Here is a 17,921-nt window from a genome sequence, read left to right on the forward strand (position 1 = left end):
CAATGAAGAATGAACGATGAAGAATGAACAAGGATCAATAATCAATGAAGAATAAACGATGAAGAATGAACAAGGATCAATGGTCAATGACGAATGAACGATGAAGAATGAACAAGGATCAATGATCAATGAAGAATGAACGATTAAGAATGAACAAGGATCAATGGTCAATGACGAATGAACGATGAAGAAAGAACAAGGATCAATGCTCAATGACGAATGAATGGTGAAGAATGAACAAGGATCAATGATCAATGAAGAATGAACGATTAAGAATGAACAAGGATCAATGATCAATGAAGAATGAACGATGAAGAATGAACAAGGATCAATGATCAATGACGAATGAACGAAGAAGAATGAACAAGGATTAATGGTCAATGACGAATGAACGATGAAGAATGAACAAGGATCAATGATCAATGAAGAATAAACGATGAAGAATGAACAAGGATCAATGATCAATGAAGAATGAACGATGAAGAATGAACAAGGATCAATGATCAATGACGAATGAACTATGAAGAATGAACAAGGATCAATGATCAATGAAGAATGAAAGATGAATAATGAACAAGGATCAATGATCAATGACGAATGAACGATGAAGAATGAACAAGGATCAATGATCAATGAAGAATGAACAAGGATCATTGATCCATGAAAAATGAACGATGAAGAATGAACAAGGATCAATGATCAATGAAGAATGATCAATGAAGAATGAACAAGGATCAATGATCGATGAATAATGAACGATGAAGAATGAACAAAGCTCAATGATCAATGACGAATGAACGATGAAGAATGAACAAGGATCAATGATCAATGAAGAATGAACGATGAAGAATGAACAAGGATCAATAATCAATGAAGAATAAACGATGAAGAATGAACAAGGATCAATGGTCAATGACGAATGAACGATGAAGAATGAACAAGGATCAATGATCAATGAAGAATGAACCATTAAGAATGAACAAGGATCAATGGTCAATGACGAATGAACGATGAAGAAAGAACAAGGATCAATGCTCAATGACGAATGAATGGTGAAGAATGAACAAGGATCAATGATCAATGAAGAATGAACGATTAAGAATGAACAAGGATCAATGATCAATGACGAATGAACGATGAAGAATGAACAAGGATCAATGATCAATGAAGAATGAACAAGGATCATTGATCCATGAAAAATGAACGATGAAGAATGAACAAGGATCAATGATCAATGACGAATGAACGATGAAGAATGAACAAGGATCAATGATCAATGAAGAATAAACGATGAAGAATAAACAAGGATCAATGATCAATGAAGAATGAACGATAAAGAATGAACAAGGATTAATGGTCAATGACGAATAAACGATGAAGAATGAACAAGGAGCAATGATCAATGAAGAATGAACGATGAAGAAAGAAGAAGGATCAATGATCAATGAAGAATGAACGATGAAGAATGAACAAGGATCAATGATAAATGACGAAGGAACGATAAAGAATCAACAAAGATCAATGATCAACGAAGAATGAACGATGAAGAATGAACAAGAACTAATGATCAATGACGAATGAACGATGAAGAATGAACAAGGATCAATGATCAATAAAGAATGAACGATGAAGAATGAACAAGGATCAATGATCAATGAATAATGAACGATGAAGAATGAACAAGGATCAATGATCAATGACGAATGAACGATGAAGAATGAACAAGGATTAATGGTCAATGACAAATGAACGATGAAGAATGAACAAGGATCAATGATCAATAAAGAATAAACGATGAAGAATGAACAAGGATCAATGATCAATGAAGAATGAACGATGAAGAATGAACAAGGATCAATGATCGATGAATAATGAACGATGAAGAATGAACAAAGCTCAATGATCAATGACGAATGAACGATGAAGAATGAACAAGGATCAATGATCAATGAAGAATGAACGATGAAGAATGAACAAGGATCAATAATCAATGAAGAATAAACGATGAAGAATGAACAAGGATCAATGGTCAATGACGAATGAACGATGAAGAATGAACAAGGATCAATGATCAATGAAGAATGAACGATTAAGAATGAACAAGGATCAATGGTCAATGACGAATGAACGATGAAGAATGAACAAGGATCAATGATCAATGAAGAATGAACGATGAAGAATGAACAAGGATCAATGCTCAATGACGAATGAATGGTGAAGAATGAACAAGGATCAATGATCAATGAAGAATGAACGTTTAAGAATGAACAAGGATCAATGATCAATGAAGAATGAACGATGAAGAATGAACAAGGATCAATGATCAATGACGAATGAACGAAGAAGAATGAACAAGGATTAATGGTCAATGACGAATGAACGATGAAGAATGAACAATGATCAATGATCAATGAAGAATAAACGATGAAGAATGAACAAGGATCAATGATCAATGAAGAATGAACGATGAAGAATGAACAAGGATCAATGATCAATGACGAATGAACTATGAAGAATGAACAAGGATCAATAATCAATGAACAATGAAAGATGAATAATGAACAAGGATCAATGATCAATGACGAATGAACGATGAAGAATGAACAAGGATCAATGATCAATGAAGAATGAACAAGGATCATTGATCCATGAAAAATGAACGATGAAGAATGAACAAGGATCAATGATCAATGACGAATGAACGATGAAGAATGAACAAGGATCAATGATCAATGAAGAATAAACGATGAAGAATAAACAAGGATCAATGATCAATGAAGAATGAACGATAAAGAATGAACAAGGATCAATGATCAATGAAGAATGAACGATGAAGAATGAACATGGATCAATGATCAATAACGAATGAACGAAGAAGAATGAACAAGGATCAATGATCAATGAAGAATAAACGATGAAGAATGAACAAGTATCAATGGTTAATGACGAATGAACGATGAAAAATGAAAAAGGATCAATGATCAATGAAGAATGAACGATGAAGAATGAACAAGGATCAATGATCAATGAAGAATGAACGATGAAGAATGAACAAGGATCAATGATCAATGACGAATGAACTATGAAGAATGAACAAGGATCAATGATCAATGAAGAATGAAAGATGAATAATGAACAAGGATCAATGATCAATGACGAATGAACGATGAAGAATGAACAAGGATCAATGATCAATGAAGAATGAACAAGGATCATTGATCCATGAAAAATGAACGATGAAGAATGAACAAGGATCAATGATCAATGAAGAATGATCAATGAAGAATGAACAAGGATCAATGATCGATGAATAATGAACGATGAAGAATGAACAAAGCTCAATGATCAATGACGAATGAACGATGAAGAATGAACAAGGATCAATGATCAATGAAGAATGAACGATGAAGAATGAACAAGGATCAATAATCAATGAAGAATAAACGATGAAGAATGAACAAGGATCAATGGTCAATGACGAATGAACGATGAAGAATGAACAAGGATCAATGATCAATGAAGAATGAACCATTAAGAATGAACAAGGATCAATGGTCAATGACGAATGAACGATGAAGAAAGAACAAGGATCAATGCTCAATGACGAATGAATGGTGAAGAATGAACAAGGATCAATGATCAATGAAGAATGAACGATTAAGAATGAACAAGGATCAATGATCAATGACGAATGAACGATGAAGAATGAACAAGGATCAATGATCAATGAAGAATGAACAAGGATCATTGATCCATGAAAAATGAACGATGAAGAATGAACAAGGATCAATGATCAATGACGAATGAACGATGAAGAATGAACAAGGATCAATGATCAATGAAGAATAAACGATGAAGAATAAACAAGGATCAATGATCAATGAAGAATGAACGATAAAGAATGAACAAGGATTAATGGTCAATGACGAATAAACGATGAAGAATGAACAAGGATCAATGATCAATGAAGAATGAACGATGAAGAAAGAAGAAGGATCAATGATCAATGAAGAATGAACGATGAAGAATGAACAAGGATCAATGATAAATGACGAAGGAACGATAAAGAATCAACAAAGATCAATGATCAACGAAGAATGAACGATGAAGAATGAACAAGAACTAATGATCAATGACGAATGAACGATGAAGAATGAACAAGGATCAATGATCAATAAAGAATGAACGATGAAGAATGAACAAGGATCAATGATCAATGAATAATGAACGATGAAGAATGAACAAGGATCAATGATCAATGACGAATGAACGATGAAGAATGAACAAGGATTAATGGTCAATGACAAATGAACGATGAAGAATGAACAAGGATCAATGATCAATAAAGAATAAACGATGAAGAATGAACAAGGATCAATGATCAATGAAGAATGAACGATGAAGAATGAACAAGGATCAATGATCGATGAATAATGAACGATGAAGAATGAACAAAGCTCAATGATCAATGACGAATGAACGATGAAGAATGAACAAGGATCAATGATCAATGAAGAATGAACGATGAAGAATGAACAAGGATCAATAATCAATGATGAATAAACGATGAAGAATGAACAAGGATCAATGGTCAATGACGAATGAACGATAAAGAATGAACAAGGATCAATGATCAATGAAGAATGAACGATTAAGAATGAACAAGGATCAATGGTCAATGACGAATGAACGATGAAGAATGAACAAGGATCAATGATCAATGAAGAATGAACGATGAAGAATGAACAAGGATCAATGCTCAATGACGAATGAATGGTGAAGAATGAACAAGGATCAATGATCAATGAAGAATGAACGTTTAAGAATGAACAAGGATCAATGATCAATGAAGAATGAACGATGAAGAATGAACAAGGATCAATGATCAATGACGAATGAACGAAGAAGAATGAACAAGGATTAATGGTCAATGACGAATGAACGATGAAGAATGTACAATGATCAATGATCAATGAAGAATAAACGATGAAGAATGAACAAGGATCAATGATCAATGAAGAATGAACGATGAAGAATGAACAAGGATCAATGATCAATGACGAATGAACTATGAAGAATGAACAAGGATCAATAATCAATGAACAATGAAAGATGAATAATGAACAAGGATCAATGATCAATGACGAATGAACGATGAAGAATGAACAAGGATCAATGATCAATGAAGAATGAACAAGGATCATTGATCCATGAAAAATGAACGATGAAGAATGAACAAGGATCAATGATCAATGACGAATGAACGATGAAGAATGAACAAGGATCAATGATCAATGAAGAATAAACGATGAAGAATAAACAAGGATCAATGATCAATGAAGAATGAACGATAAAGAATGAACAAGGATCAATGATCAATGAAGAATGAACGATGAAGAATGAACATGGATCAATGATCAATAACGAATGAACGAAGAAGAATGAACAAGGATCAATGATCAATGAAGAATAAACGATGAAGAATGAACAAGTATCAATGGTTAATGACGAATGAACGATGAAAAATGAAAAAGGATCAATGATCAATGAAGAATGAACGATGAAGAATGAACAAGGATCAATGATCAATGAAGAATAAACAAGAATTATTGGTCAATGACGAATGAACGATGAAGAATGAACAAGGATTAATGCTCAATGACGAATGAACGGTGAAGAATGAACAAGGATCAATGATCAATGAAGAATGAACGATGAAGAATGAACAAGGATCAATGATCAATGAAGAATGAACGATGAAGAATGAACAAGGATCAATGATCAATGACGAATGAACGTTGAAGAATGAACAAGGATCAATGATCAATGAAGAATTAACGATGAAGAATGAACAAGGATCAATGATCAATGAAGAATAAACGATGAAGAATGAACAAGGATCAATGATCAATGAAGAATGATCAATGAAGAATGAACAAGGATCAATGATCGATGAATAATGAACGATGAAGAATGAACAAAGCTCAATGATCAATGACGAATGAACGATGAAGAATGAACAAGGATCAATGATCAATGAAGAATGAACGATGAAGAATGAACAAGGATCAATAATCAATGAAGAATAAACGATGAAGAATGAACAAGGATCAATGTTCAATGACGAATGAACGATGAAGAATGAACAAGGATCAATGATCAATGAAGAATGAACAAGGATCAATTCTCAATGACGAATGAATGGTGAAGAATGAACAAGGATCAATGATCAATGAAGAATGAACGATTAAGAATGAACAAGGATCAATGATCAATGAAGAATGAACGATGAAGAATGAACAAGGATCAATGATCAATGACGAATGAACGAAGAAGAATGAACAAGGATTAATGGTCAATGACGAATGAACGATGAAGAATGAACAAGGATCAATGATCAATGAAGAATAAACGATGAAGAATGAACAAGGATCAATGATCAATGAAGAATGAACGATGAAGAATGAACAAGGATCAATGATCAATGACGAATGAACTATGAAGAATTAACAAGGATCAATGATCAATGAAGAATGAAAGATGAATAATGAACAAGGATCAATGATCAATGACGAATGAACGATGAAGAATGAACAAGGATCAATGTTCAATGAAGAATAAACAAGGATCATTGATCCATGAAAAATAAACGATGAAGAATGAACAAGGATCAATGATCAATGACGAATGAACGATGAAGAATGAACAAGGATCAATGATCAATGAAGAATAAACGATGAAGAATAAACAAGGATCAATGATCAATGAAGAATGAACGATAAAGAATGAACAAGGATTAATGGTCAATGACGAATAAACGATGAAGAATGAACAAGGATCAATGATCAATGAAGAATGAACGATGAAGAATGAACAAGGATCAATGATCAATGAAGAATGAACGATGAAGAATGAACAAGGATCAATGATAAATGACGAAGGAACGATAAAGAATCAACAAAGATCAATGATCAATGAAGAATGAACGATGAAGAATGAACAAGAACTAATGATCAATGACGAATGAACGATGAAGAATGAACAAGGATCAATGATCAATAAAGAATGAACGATGAAGAATGAACAAGGATCAATGATCAATGAATAATGAACGATGAAGAATGAACAAGGATCAATGATCAATGACGAATGAACGATGAAGAATGAACAAGGATTAATGGTCAATGACAAATGAACGATGAAGAATGAACAAGGATCAATGATCAATGAAGAATAAACGATGAAGAATGAACAAGGATCAATGATCAATGAAGAATGAACGATGAAGAATGAACAAGGATCAATGATCGATGAATAATGAACGATGAAGAATGAACAAAGCTCAATGATCAATGACGAATGAACGATGAAGAATGAACAAGGATCAATGATCAATGAAGAATGAACGATGAAGAATGAACAAGGATCAATAATCAATGAAGAATAAACGATGAAGAATGAACAAGGATCAATGGTCAATGACGAATGAACGATGAAGAATGAACAAGGATCAATGATCAATGAAGAATGAACGATTAAGAATGAACAAGGATCAATGGTCAATGACGAATGAACGATGAAGAATGAACAAGGATCAATGATCAATGAAGAATGAACGATGAAGAATGAACAAGGATCAATGCTCAATGACGAATGAATGGTGAAGAATGAACAAGGATCAATGATCAATGAAGAATGAACGATTAAGAATGAACAAGGATCAATGATAATTGAAGAATGAATGATGAAGAATGAACAAGGATCAATGATCAATGACGAATGAACGAAGAAGAATGAACAAGGATTAATGGTCAATGACGAATGAACGATGAAGAATGAACAAGGATCAATGATCAATGAAGAATAAACGATGAAGAATGAACAAGGATCAATGATCAATGAAGAATGAACGATGAAGAATGAACAAGGATCAATGATCAATGACGAATGAACTATGAAGAATGAACAAGGATCAATGATCAATGAAGAATGAAAGATGAATAATGAACAAGGATCAATGATCAATGACGAATGAACGATGAAGAATGAACAAGGATAAATGATCAATGAAGAATGAACAAGGATCATTGATCCATGAAAAATGAACGATGAAGAATGAACAAGGATCAATGATCAATGACGAATGAACGATGAAGAATGAACAAGGATCAATGATCAATGAAGAATAAACGATGAAGAATAAACAAGGATCAATGATCAATGAAGAATGAACGATAAAGAATGAACAAGGATTAATGGTCAATGACGAATAAACGATGAAGAATGAACAAGGATCAATGATCAATGAAGAATGAACGATGAAGAATGAACAAGGATCAATGATCAATGAAGAATGAACGATGAAGAATGAACAAGGGTCAATGATAAATGACGAAGGAACGATAAAGAATCAACAAAGATCAATGATCAATGAAGAATGAACGATGAAGAATGAACAAGAATTAATGATCAATGACGAATGAACGATGAAGAATGAACAAGGATCAATGATGAATGAAGAATGAACGATGAAGAATGGACAAGGATCAATGATCAATGAATAATGAACGATGAAGAATGAACAAGGATCAATGATCAATGACGAATGAACGATGAAGAATGAACAAGGATTAATGGTCAATGACAAATGAACGATGAAGAATGAACAAGGATCAATGATCAATGAAGAATAAACGATGAAGAATGAACAAGGATCAATGATCAATGAAGAATGAACGATGAAGAATGAACAAGGATCAATGATCGATGAATAATGAATGATGAAGAATGAACAAAGCTCAATGATCAATGACGAATGAACGATGAAGGATGAACAAGGATCAATGATCAATGAAGAATGAACGATGAAGAATGAACAAGGATCAATGATCAATGAAGAATAAACGATGAAGAATGAATAAGGATCAATGGTCAATGACGAATGAACGAAGAAGAATGAACAAGGATTAATGGTCAATGACGAATGAACGATGAAGAATGAACAAGGATCAATGATCAATGAAGAATAAACGATGAAGAATGAACAAGGATCAATGATCATTGAAGAATGAACGATGAAGAATGAACAAGGATCAATGATCAATGACGAATGAACTATGAAGAATGAACAAGGATCAATGATCAATGAAGAATGAAAGATGAATAATGAACAAGGATCAATGATCAATGACGAATGAACGATGAAGAATGAAGAAGGATCAATGATCAATGAAGAATAAACAAGGATCATTGATCCATGAAAAATGAACGATGAAGAATGAACAAGGATCAATGATCAATGACGAATGAACGATGAAGAATGAACAAGGATCAATGATCAATGAAGAATAAACGATGAAGAATAAACAAGGATCAATGATCAATGAAGAATGAACGATAAAGAATGAACAAGGATTAATGGTCAATGACGAATAAACGATGAAGAATGAACAAGGATCAATGATCAATGAAGAATGAACGATGAAGAATGAACAAGGATCAATGATCAATGAAGAATGAACGATGAAGAATGAACAAGGATCAATGATAAATGACGAAGGAACGATAAAGAATCAACAAAGATCAATGATCAATGAAGAATGAACGATGAAGAATGAACAAGAACTAATGATCAATGACGAATGAACGATGAAGAATGAACAAGGATCAATGATCAATAAAGAATGTACGATGAAGAATGAACAAGGATCAATGATCAATGAATAATGAACGATGAAGAATGAACAAGGATCAATGATCAATGACGAATGAACGATGAAGAATGAACAAGGATTAATGGTCAATGACAAATGAACGATGAAGAATGAACAAGGATCAATGATCAATGAAGAATAAACGATGAAGAATGAACAAGGATCAATGATCAATGAAGAATGAACGATGAAGAATGAACAAGGATCAATGATCGATGAATAATGAACGATGAAGAATGAACAAAGCTCAATGATCAATGACGAATGAACGATGAAGAATGAACAAGGATAAATGATCAATGAAGAATGAACGATGAAGAATGAACAAGGATCAATAATCAATGAAGAATAAACGATGAAGAATGAACAAGGATCAATGGTCAATGTCGAATGAACGATGAAGAATGAACAAGGATCAATGATCAATGAAAAATGAACGATTAAGAATGAACAAGGATCAATGGTCAATGACGAATGAACGATGAAGAATGAACAAGGATCAATGATCAATGATGAATGAACGATGAAGAATGAACAAGGATCAATGCTCAATGACGAATGAATGGTGAAGAATGAACAAGGATCAATGATCAATGAAGAATGAACGATTAAGAATGAACAAGGATCAATGATCAATGAAGAATGAACGATGAAGAATGAAAAAGGATCAATGATCAATGACGAATGAACGAAGAAGAATGAACAAGGATTAATGGTCAATGACGAATGAACGATGAAGAATGAACAAGGATCAATGATCAATGAAGAATAAACGATGAAGAATGAACAAGGATCAATGATCAATGAAGAATGAACGATGAAGAATGAACAAGGATCAATGATCAATGACGAATGAACTATGAAGAATGAACAAGGATCAATGATCAATGAAGAATGAAAGATGAATAATGAACAAGGATCAATGATCAATGAAGAATGAACGATGAAGAATGAACAAGAATTAATGATCAATGACGAATGAACGATGAAGAATAAACAAGGATCAATGATCAATGAAGAATGAACGATGAAGAATGAACAAGGATCAATGATCAATGAATAATGAACGATGAAGAATGAACAAGGATCAATGATCAATGACGAATGAACGATGAAGAATGAACAAGGATTAATGGTCAATGACAAATGAACGATGAAGAATGAACAAGGATCAATGATCAATGAAGAATAAACGATGAAGAATGAACAAGGATCAATGATCAATGAAGAATGAACGATGAAGAATGAACAAGGATCAATGATCGATGAATAATGAACGATGAAGAATGAACAAAGCTCAATGATCAATGACGAATGAACGATGAAGGATGAACAAGGATCAATGATCAATGAAGAATGAACGATGAAGAATGAACAAGGATCAATGATCAATGAAGAATAAACGATGAAGAATGAACAAGGATCAATGGTCAATGACGAATGAACGATGAAGAATGAACAAGGATCAATGATCAATGAAGAATGAACGATGAAGAATGAACAAGGATCAATGGTCAATGACGAATGAACGATGAAGAATGAACAAGGATCAATGATCAATGAAGAAAGAACGATGAAGAATGAACAAGGATCAATGCTCAATGACGAATGAATGATGAAGAATGAATAAGGATCAATGATCAATGAAGAATGAACGACAAAGAATGAACAAGGATCAATGATCAATGAAGAATTAACGATGAAGAATGAACAAGGATCAATGATCAATGACGAATGAACGAAGAAGAATGAACAAGGATCAATGATCAATGAAGAATAAACGATGAAGAATGAACAAGTATCAATGGTTAATGACGAATGAACGATGAAAAATGAACAAGGATCAATGATCAATGAAGAATGAACGATGAAGAATGAACAAGGATCAATGATCATTGAAGAATAAACAAGAATTATTGGTCAATGATGAATGAACGATGAATAATAAACAAGGATTAATGCTCAATGACGAATGAACGGTGAAGAATGAACAAGGATCAATGATCAATGAAGAATGAACGATGAAGAATGAACAAGGATCAATGATCAATGACGAATGAACGATGAAGAATGAACAAGGATCAATGATCAATGAAGAATGAACGATGAAGAATGAACAAGGATCAATGATCGATGAATAATGAACGATGAAGAATGAACAAAGCTCAATGATCAATGACGAATGAACGATGAAGAATGAACAAGGATCAATGATCAATGAAGAATGAACGATGAAGAATGAACAAGGATCAATGATCAATGAAGAATAAACGATGAAGAATGAACAAGGATCAATGGTCAATGACGAATGAACGATGAAGAATGATCAAGGATCAATGATCAATGAAGAATGAACGATTAAGAATGAACAAGGATCAATGGTCAATGAAGAATAAACAAGAATTATTGGTCAATGACGAATGAACGATGAAGAATGAACAAGGATTAATGCTCAATGACGAATGAACGGTGAAGAATGAACAAGGATCAATGATCAATGAAGAATGAACGATGAAGAATGAACAAGGATCAATGATCAATGAAGAATGAACGATGAAGAATGAACAAGGATCAATTATCAATGAAGAATGAACGATGAAGAATGAACAAGGATTAATGATAAATGACGAAGGAACGATGAAGAATGAACAAGGATCAATGATCAATGAAGAATAAACGATGAAGAATGAACAAGGATCAATGATAATTGAAGAATGAACGATGAAGAATGAACAATGATCAATGATCGATGAATAATGAACGATGAAAAATGAACAAAGCTCAATGATCAATGACGAATGAACGATGAAGAATGAACAAGGATCAATGATCAATGAAGAATGAACGATGAAGAATGAACAAGGATCCATAATCAATGAAGAATAAACGATGAAGAATGAACAAGGATCAATGGTCAATGACGAATGAACGATGAAGAATGAACAAGGATCAATGATCAATGAAGAATGAACGATTAAGAATGAACAAGGATCAATGGTCAATGACGAATGAACGATGAAGAATGAACAAGGATCAATGATCAATGAAGAATGAACGATGAAGAATGAACAAGGATCAATGATCAATGACGAATGAACTATGAAGAATGAACAAGGATCAATGATCAATGAAGAATGAAAGATGAATAATGAACAAGGATCAATGATCAATGACGAATGAACGATGAAGAATGAACAAGGATCAATGATCAATGAAGAATGAACAAGGATCATTGATCCATGAAAAATGAACGATGAAGAATGAACAAGGATCAATGATCAATGACGAATGAACGATGAAGAATGAACAAGGATCAATGATCAATGAAGAATAAACGATGAAGAATAAACAAGGATCAATGATCAATGAAGAATGAACGATAAAGAATGAACAAGGATTAATGGTCAATGACGAATAAACGATGAAGAATGAACAAGGATCAATGATCAATGAAGAATAAACGATGAAGAATGAACAAGGATCAATGATTAATGAAGAATGAACGATGAAGAATGAACAAGGGTCAATGATAAATGATGAAGGAACGATAAAGAATCAACAAAGATCAATGATCAATGAAGAATGAACGATGAAGAATGAACAAGAATTAATGATCAATGACGAATGAACGATGAAGAACGAACAAGGATCAATGATCAATGAAGAATGAACGATGAAGAATGAACAAGGATCAATGATCAATGAATAATGAACGATGAAGAATGAACAAGGATCAATGATCAATGACGAATGAACGATGAAGAATGAACAAGGATTAATGGTCAATGACAAATGAACGATGAAGAATGAATAAGGATCAATGATCAATGAAGAATAAACGATGAAGAATGAACAAGGATCAATGATCAATGAAGAATGAACGATGAAGAATGAACAAGGATCAATGATCGATGAATAATGAACGATGAAGAATGAACAAAGCTCAATGATCAATGACGAATGAACGATGAAGAATGAACAAGGATCAATGATCAATGAAGAATGAACGATGAAGAATGAACAAGGATCAATGATCAATGAAGAATAAACGATGAAGAATGAACAAGGATCAATGGTCAATGACGAATGAACGATGAAGAATGATCAAGGATCAATGATCAATGAAGAATGAACGATTAAGAATGAACAAGGATCAATGGTCAATGAAGAATAAACAAGAATTATTTGTCAATGACGAATGAACGATGAAGAATGAACAAGGATTAATGCTCAATGACGAATGAACGGTGAAGAATGAACAAGGATCAATGATCAATGAAGAATGAACGATGAAGAATGAACAAGGATCAATGATCAATGAAGAATGAACGATGAAGAATGAACAAGGATCAATTATCAATGAAGAATGAACGATGAAGAATGAACAAGGATTAATGATAAATGACGAAGGAACGATGAAGAATGAACAAGGATCAATGATCAATGAAGAATAAACGATGAAGAATGAACAAGGATCAATGATCAATGAAGAATGAACGATGAAGAATGAACAAGGATCAATGGTCAATGACGAATGAACGATGAAGAATGAACAAGGATCAATGATCAATGAAGAATGAACGATGAAGAATGAACAAGGATCAATGCTCAATGACGAATGAATTGTGAAGAATGAACAAGGATCAATGATCAATGAAGAATGAACGATTAAGAATGAACAAGGATCAATGATCAATGAAGAATGAACGATGAAGAATGAACAAGGATCAATGATCAATGACGAATGAACGAAGAAGAATGAACAAGGATCAATGATCAATGAAGAATTAACGATGAAGAATGAAAAAGGATCAATGATCAATGAAGAATAAATGATAAAGAATGAACAAGTATCAATGGTTAATGACGAATGAACGATGAAAAATGAACAAGGATCAATGATCAATGAAGAATGAACGATGAAGAATGAACAAGGATCAATGATCAATGAAGAATAAACAACAATTATTGGTCAATGACGAATGAACGATGAAGAATGAACAAGGATTAATGCTCAATGACGAATGAACGGTGAAGAATGAAAAAGGATCAATGATCAATGAAGAATGAACGATGAAGAATGAACAAGGATCAATGATCAATGAAGAATGAACGATGAAGAATGAACAAGGATCAATGATCAATGACGAATGAACGATGAAGAATGAACAAGGATCAATGATCAATGAAGAATTAACGATGAAGAATGAACAAGGATCAATGATCAATGAAGAATAAACGATGAAGAATGAACAAGGATCAATGGTTAATGACGAATGAACGATGAAAAATGAACAAGGATCAATGATCAATGAAGAATGAACGATGAAGAATGAACAAGGATCAATGATCAATGAAGAATAAACAAGAATTATTGGTTAATGACGAATGAACGATGAAGAATGAACAAGGATCAATGATCAATGAAGAATGAACGATGAAGAATGAACAAGGATCAATGATCAATGAAGAATGAACGATGAAGAATGAACAAGGATCAATGCTCAATGACGAATGAACGGTGAAGAATGAACAAGGATCAATGATCAATGAAGAATGAACGATGAAGAATGAACAAGGATCAATGATCAAAGAAGAATGAACGATGAAGAATGAACAAGGATCAATGCTCAATGACGAATGAACGGTGAAGAATGAACAAGGATCAATGATCAAAGAAGAATGAACGATGAAGAATGAACAAGGATCAATGATCAATGAAGAATAAACAAGAATTATTGGTCAATGACGAATGAACGATGAAGAATGAACAATGATTAATGCTCAATGACGAATGAATGGTGAAGAATGAACAAGGATCAATGATCAATGAAGAATGAACGATGAAGAATGAACAAGGATCAATGATCAATGAAGAATGAACGATGAAGAATGAACAAGGATCACTGATCAATGACGAATGAACGATGAAGAATGAACAAGGATCAATGATCAATGAAGAATTAACGATGAAGAATGAACAAGGATCAATGCTCAATGACGAATGAACGGTGAAGAATGAACAAGGATCAATGATCAATGAAGAATGAATGATAAAGAATGAACAAGGATCAATGATCAATGAAGAATAAACAAGAATTATTGGTTAATGACGAATGAACGATGAAGAATGAACAAGGATCAATGATCAATGAATAATGAACGATGAAGAATGAACAAGGATCAATGATCAACGAAGAATAAACGATGAAGAATGAACAAGGATCAATGGTCAATGACGAATGAACGATGAAGAATGAAAAAGGATCAATGCTCAATGACGAATGAAGGGTGAAGAATGAACAAGGATCAATTATCAATGAAGAATGAACGATGAAGAATGAACATGGATCAATGATAAATGACGAAGGAACGATGAAGAATGAACAAGGATCAATGATCAATGAAGAATGAACGATGAAGAATGAACAAGGATCAATGATCAATGAAGAATAAACAAGAATTATTGGTCAATGACGAATGAACGATGAAGAATGAACAATGATTAATGCTCAATGACGAATGAACGGTGAAGAATGAACAAGGATCAATGATCAATGAAGAATGAACGATGAAGAATGAACAAGGATCAATTATCAATGAAGAATGAACGATGAAGAATGAACAAGGATCAATGATCAATGACGAATGAACGATGAAGAATGAACAAGGATCAATGATCAATGAAGAATTAACGATGAAGAATGAACAAGGATCAATGCTCAATGACGAATGAACGGTGAAGAATGAACAAGGATCAATGATCAATGAAGAATGAATGATAAAGAATGAACAAGGATCAATGATCAATGAAGAATAAACAAGAATTATTGGTTAATGACGAATGAACGATGAAGAATGAACAAGGATCAATGATCAATGAATAATGAACGATGAAGAATGAACAAGGATCAATGATCAATGAAGAATAAACGATGAAGAATGAACAAGGATCAATGGTCAATGACGAATGAACGATGAAGAATGAAAAAGGATCAATGCTCAATGACGAATGAAGGGTGAAGAATGAACAAGGATCAATTATCAATGAAGAATGAACGATGAAGAATGAACATGGATCAATGATAAATGACGAAGGAACGATGAAGAATGAACAAGGATCAATGATCAATGAAGAATGAACGATGAAGAATGAACAAGGATCAATGATCAATGAAGAATAAACAAGAAATATTGGTCAATGACGAATGACCGATGAAGAATGAACAATGATTAATGCTCAATGACGAATGAACGGTGAAGAATGAACAAGGATCAATGATCAATGAAGAATGAACGATGAAGAATGAACAAGGATCAATGATCAATGAAGAATGAACGATGAAGAATGAACAAGGATCAATGATCAATGACGAATGAACGATGAAGAATGAACAAGGATCAATGATCAATGAAGAATTAACGATGAAGAATGAACAAGGATCAATGCTCAATGACGAATGAACGGTGAAGAATGAACAAGGATCAATGATCAATGAAGAATGAATGATAAAGAATGAACAAGGATCAATGATCAATGAAGAATAAACAAGAATTATTGGTTAATGACGAATGAACGATGAAGAATGAACAAGGATCAATGATTAATGAATAATGAACGATGAAGAATGAACAAGGATCAATGATCAATGAAGAATAAACGATGAAGAATGAACAAGGATCAATGGTCAATGACGAATGAACGATGAAGAATGAAAAAGGATCAATGCTCAATGACGAATGAAGGGTGAAGAATGAACAAGGATCAATTATCAATGAAGAATGAACGATGAAGAATGAACATGGATCAATGATAAATGACGAAGGAACGATGAAGAATAAACAAGGATCAATTATCAATGAAGAATGAACGATGAAGAATGAACAAGGATCAATGATCAATGACGAATGAACGATGAAGAATGAACAAGGATCAATGATCAATGAAGAATTAACGATGAAGAATGAACAAGGATCAATGCTCAATGACGAATGAACGGTGAAGAATGAACAAGGATCAATGATCAATGAAGAATGAATGATAAAGAATGAACAAGGATCAATGATCAATGAAGAATAAACAAGAATTATTGGTTAATGACGAATGAACGATGAAGAATGAACAAGGATCAATGATCAATGAATAATGAACGATGAAGAATGAACAAGGATCAATGATCAATGAAGAATAAACGATGAAGAATGAAC

The sequence above is a fragment of the Amaranthus tricolor genome, chromosome 17 (assembly GCF_026212465.1).
Source record: "Amaranthus tricolor cultivar Red isolate AtriRed21 chromosome 17, ASM2621246v1, whole genome shotgun sequence".
NCBI lineage: Eukaryota > Viridiplantae > Streptophyta > Magnoliopsida > Caryophyllales > Amaranthaceae > Amaranthus > Amaranthus tricolor.